At 40.2% G+C, this 5,336-nt stretch overlaps 5 non-coding genes across 5 annotated transcripts; all 5 read right to left on the reverse strand.

Moving 5' to 3' along the window:
* Positions 1 to 1,195: 1,195 nt before the first annotated feature.
* LOC140282463 (small nucleolar RNA SNORD14) lies at positions 1,196 to 1,288 on the reverse strand. Its single transcript, XR_011909894.1, has one exon. It is a non-coding gene; the product is annotated as a small nucleolar RNA SNORD14 (small nucleolar RNA).
* Positions 1,289 to 1,467: 179 nt separating this feature from the next.
* On the reverse strand, positions 1,468 to 1,560 carry LOC140282465 (small nucleolar RNA SNORD14). The gene has a single exon (XR_011909896.1). It is a non-coding gene; the product is annotated as a small nucleolar RNA SNORD14 (small nucleolar RNA).
* A 213-nt stretch (positions 1,561 to 1,773) lies between these two features.
* On the reverse strand, positions 1,774 to 1,866 carry LOC140282466 (small nucleolar RNA SNORD14). Its single transcript, XR_011909897.1, has one exon. It is a non-coding gene; the product is annotated as a small nucleolar RNA SNORD14 (small nucleolar RNA).
* A 179-nt stretch (positions 1,867 to 2,045) lies between these two features.
* LOC140282467 (small nucleolar RNA SNORD14) lies at positions 2,046 to 2,138 on the reverse strand. Its single transcript, XR_011909898.1, has one exon. It is a non-coding gene; the product is annotated as a small nucleolar RNA SNORD14 (small nucleolar RNA).
* A 187-nt stretch (positions 2,139 to 2,325) lies between these two features.
* Positions 2,326 to 2,418, reverse strand: LOC140282462 (small nucleolar RNA SNORD14). The gene has a single exon (XR_011909893.1). It is a non-coding gene; the product is annotated as a small nucleolar RNA SNORD14 (small nucleolar RNA).
* Between the last annotated feature and the right edge of the window lie 2,918 nt (positions 2,419 to 5,336).

A 5,336-nucleotide genomic window follows, 5' to 3' on the forward strand; every position in this document is an offset into this window, starting at 1 on the left:
AGGGTTGAAGTCGATCTACTATGTCTGAATAGACAGATGTAGTCACAGAAGCTGTGTAAGGGTCCAGCACCCCACTCACAAACAATCATCACCCAGCTGGTTCTGCAGGCACACATTGATTCTGGACTGAGCCGCCTCTGACTGGCACAAAGAGGAACAGCTGCAGGTTGGTGAGGATGCCTTGTTTTAGTTTGAACTGATATTAGCTTGTTTCACCTTGTAGTACCCCCCCAACCTCACCTGTTTAGATGCGGATCAACTTTTATCAACTGTACAAATTTACGATTAGGTATTCAGAAATATACTGGCTTTTAAGTATGGATGTGCATTTTTATCTTGGCTAGCTTGTGTATCCTGTGCTTGTTGCTAGCATCGCTTCTGCTTATCCTCACAGCTTCGCAAGCTGCAATATGTCGGTGTCCTGTAGGGGCAGTGCAGGGCCAAATTTGACCCGATTTTAAGTTCACTGGAACGGAGCCCATAAAAATGCTCAAAGGTTTCTATGAACCTGCTTAAAAAGCAAGTAACCCTGACCCTAAACTGATTAGGGCAGATTTCTAGAGAACAGCAGTCTGCGGTTTCGGGAATCTCAGTTTTCACGATGGCTACTTCAAACAACTACGTATTAGCAATGTGTGAAGAGATAATTGAGCATATTTCAATATGTTTTTAGTGTTCTTATTAAAACAAAGTAAATTTTACATACTAAGCACAAAACTATTTGTTTAACAGTAAAGATTAACCGATCATTACTGCACTATAAGGTTATTAAGGATTAGTCCAACAAGTACGCCCATTTATGTGAAAACATACAACATGTTGTACAAGTGTTGCATGAATGGGCGAATATGGCATGTGGTTTAAGAGTCTAGTGTGAACCATAAAAGCTCTACACAAGTACTCCCATCTACTTAATACAGTATATTTAAATGAGTAATTATTCAAGTCGTGACCAGACAGACTCATGCTTTCCTTATATTAAAAAGACAAATCAAACCACTCAGTTCAGTTTTCATAAGCTGGATTTATTTCTTCAACACAGATCATATGAATCCAACTTTAATGACGCAACAGAAGAAGAAAAGACTCCCTCATGTGAAATCAGCACCTTCCTTTCAACAGTGGACCTGTGGGAAGAAGGAAATTCAGTCACAAAAACACAAGTCTAAGCAAATATTCACCACCGAATTTAAACTCGCTCAGACATCCAAGGAAGGTTTGGGCCATCTTTGGTCGTTAGACCTCTGGTGGAAACTACGAATGGCAGGGAAAAGCATCATCACAGCGACCAGAACCAGAAATAATGCCAACCCAAGCATACATACCAGTTTCTCAATCATTGGTCAGCAATGTTAGGACTCTGCTGCTTTGTCATCGGCCCAAACAGTGAAAGATGTTCAGCCTGAAATGAGAGGATAGAGTTAGCTCTGAAAGAGAAGAACGGGACAGGTTTACACCATCTACTGTTCGCTCAGACATCCAAGGAAGGTTTGGGCCATCTTTGGTCGTTAGACCTCTGGTGGAAACTACGAATGGCAGGGAAAAGCATCATCACAGCGACCGGTCACTACAGCTATGCTGGACTTCCACAATTCAATATACTCCATTACTGCCGGATACCAACCTGGAACCAACCACTGATGCAGGAGCTTCCTTCCACTGGAGAGCAGCCAACATAGCCCTCAGCAGAGTTTGTACCTGAAACAAACACGTAGGACGTTAGGTTCTGAAGCACAGGAGATGGGGCAGAAGATATGGACAGCGTTTATTATTTCGCTCAGACATCCAAGGAAGGTTTGGGCCATCTTTGGTCGTTAGACCTCTGGTGGAAACTACGAATGGCAGGGAAAAGCATCATCACAGCGACCAGAACCAGAATTAATGCCAACCCAAGCATACATACCAGTTTCTCAATCATTGGTCAGCAATGTTAGGACTCTGCTGCTGTGTCATCGGCCCAAACAGTGAAAGACGTTCAGCCTGAAATGAGAGGATAGAGTTAGCTCTGAAAGAGAAGAACGGGACAGGTTTACACCATCTACTGTTCGCTCAGACATCCAAGGAAGGTTTGGGCCATCTTTGGTCGTTAGACCTCTGGTGGAAACTACGAATGGCAGGGAAAAGCATCATCACAGCGACCAGAACCAGAAATAATGCCAACCCAAGCATACATACCAGTTTCTCAACCTCCTGTCAGCAATATTAGGACTCTGCAGCTGTGTCATCGGCCCAAACAGTGAAAGACGTTCAGCCTGAAATGACAACAGTTTGCTTTGAAATGGAAGAACTTGATGAGAAAAATATAAATAAATACAAATCTATTGTTCGCTCAGACATCCAAGGAAGGTTTGGGCCATCTTTGGTCGTTAGACCTCTGGTGGAAACTACGAATGGCAGGGAAACGTGTCATCACAGCGAGAAGCAGAACAGAATAGAGCTGGTTGTGTCAATAACTCAACTATGGAGTCACATTTTCATTTTAGGTACGGATCTTAACCATAAAAGCCCTAAAAAAGGCACAAGTATGTGTATTTATGCTGGGAACTTTCTAAATCCTTCCACTGTGGCTGGTGCCGTACGGAACAAAATTAAGCCACCAAAGGAAGAAGGATCTCTTTGAATCTCCAAGCTGTTTTCAGTCCTTCCTGAGATTATTGTTTCCATTAAAACCAGTTTAAGAGTAAAGTGTAACATGTCCAGGGTTTATTGTAAGAAAAAAGGCTTTCCGACACCAGCTGCTAATGGCAGAAGAACCTAAAATAAAAGCAAAACTGTGACGTGGTCAGCTCACCTGTCCACAGGTTTCTTTTTGCCTCCCGTGCTGAAAGAATAGCCAGAATCCTCCATATTGGCACAGCATGGCAGCCTCGCTTTGGTGACCTTCAGGGAGTCGCTGCAGACGTCCACAGAGCAAGCAGCAACATTTAATACCTGCAAAGAGAAGACGACGGTTAATGGATTCATTCAGGTGCCAAATGGACAAAAGCACAAGACATTCTTCTGTCAAGATCCAAGTCCAATATCAAGATTATTCTTAACATAAGGTTGTTTTTACAGTTCTATAGAAGAAGCATTTAAGTCAAATTATACAGAGAACACAAGATAACTTTAAATACTACAACCCACTGTTAATTCTGTTTATACTGCCACATTTATACAGATCTGCCATTGTCTTTTCTGAGCATTTATCTTTTAGCTTGTACATCTTTTTATATTTTATTTTAAATTAATGTTTACTGCCGTTTGCACCAGGGATAAGAGGGAAACACCATTTCAAGTCTCAGTATGTCCTGTACATGTGGCAGCTTTGATAATAAAGTAGACATGTCCATATCCCACATATCTGTAACTTGATTACGTTTATAAAATTTAAAAACAGCTGATATTTCAGCTAACTCAGTCCCGATATTTACATATTCAGACTTTAATGCTTTCTGGATAAAAAAAAATTCTAGGATAACGACACTAAAAATACTCAAACTAATCAAAAGTAGTGAAAAACAATAAGATTCTATATATAATCTACAATCTTAGCACCACTTATCGCTACAGACCACCCCCCATGCTTCCACCACGTGGCATGCTGGTAAACTGCCGTTTTAAATCAGTTTTAAATAAAGTTTTCCGTTTTGAAACAGACTGTCCGTTGTCGTCATAGAAACGCGGCTTGATAAAGGAAGCCAGAAGCATTTGGAGTTACATTATCTTTACAACAGGACGGTTTCTAAACTTACCACAGCTGTGGGGTAAAAGCAAAAAAGTTTAACTCGGGTTACACGCGGTAACTTCGCCGAACAACCCCGGTCACATTAATTCGTAACATTTGGACTGAACGGCGATGCAACGTGTGTAAAGTTTTCACCCAAACTTCGACGGTGACAAAAATCCAGCACCATCCGTTGCATTTACTCCTCATATCACGTAAATATCACCATCCAACAGCTAAATGTAATCTATCTAAAACGGATCATTTTGTTATTTAAGGAATAAAGAAATTATTTAGGCCATATTTACCGTCATCGTCTGACCAGTCTCCGGTTCAAGTGACCGAAATCGCGCTCCTCCGCCTTTTAAATCCATCATGGCGGGTTGTAAGTCTGGTTTGATGCGGTTTAGCGCCCCCTTTTGGAGTGGAGGCTGAAGTGAAACAGCTACAAGGCCGCCTAGCATGCTTTTCTGTGTTTTCTGGCTGGTCTGCAGCGTTAAAAATATAAATTATCACCTTAAACGTCATCCAAAGCTAAAAGAAAAAACTGTCTTTTCACTGAAGCTGTGGCTCACCTTTTTGTTGTTATCTTGTGTTATATGTAATCTATTTTAAATCTATTTCTGGAATTGAAGCACTTTGGTCAATCTCTGCTTGTTGTAAGGTGCTATATAAATAAATGTTGATTGATTGATTGATCGATGTGTTTTAGTATGTTTATACAGAGCTGATTTTATTCAATTCAATTCAACAGATGTCGCTTGTTCAAAGATGCAGTCCAATTCAAGCCGATTACTATCAAATTCATTGTGATACAATCATTATCCAGTCAAATCAAAATAATTGAATTCCTAATTAGCCCAATTGAAATAATACCAATTTGAAAGAAGCGATAAAGGGAAACTAAATGGGAAAAATATTGAGTCTGACCCAAAGTTTATGAAAGTAGTCGATTTAATCACCTAATTTGCATGCGATGACATCACTGATTACATCATTGCGTGGCGGCGTCCTGGATTCCACTTCCAGTAAATTTCTTGTGGATTTCGAACACATTTACAAAGTTTTCTCTAAATTCATGTACACAACAATGAACAAAGCTATCCCAAATTATGTTCTTTTTCATTGTTTTTTTGTTTTTTTTATCCACATTAAAACAGTAGAAAATCAGTGAAAGGAATCAGTAAAATATCCTTCAATCGGATCCTGATTCTGGCTTCAGTGTTTGAGCGTTGTCATGATCTCATTTCTACTCTTTAAATTTGATTTCTACTTAATTAAATTGTATTATTCTTGTTTTTTCCTTGATCTGTTCACTGTTTAACTTAATATCTGATCATATTCCTTCTTCTTTTTAGACTTCTGTGCGCATTAGTCTCACAAACACTTTTTATTTCCCATTATTACTCCATCAACCCTTTATAAAGCACTTCTAGAAACATCTGATTTGTTTGAAAGGGGCTGTATACATAGGTGAAAAGACCCGAGTGTATCAGACTCCAAAGTGCCACCTCATGACTGACAGATGCATGAACCAATCACCTCTCTGCCCCTGTCTCACAGCTGATTGGTTGCAGCATGGCTATCTATGACGCTCCACCCCCCTTCCTCAGCTCTTCCTGCTCATGGT

Source organism: Leuresthes tenuis, unplaced genomic scaffold, assembly GCF_036924035.1.
Source record: "Leuresthes tenuis unplaced genomic scaffold, fLeuTen1.0.hap1 SCAF_22, whole genome shotgun sequence".
NCBI lineage: Eukaryota > Metazoa > Chordata > Actinopteri > Atheriniformes > Atherinopsidae > Leuresthes > Leuresthes tenuis.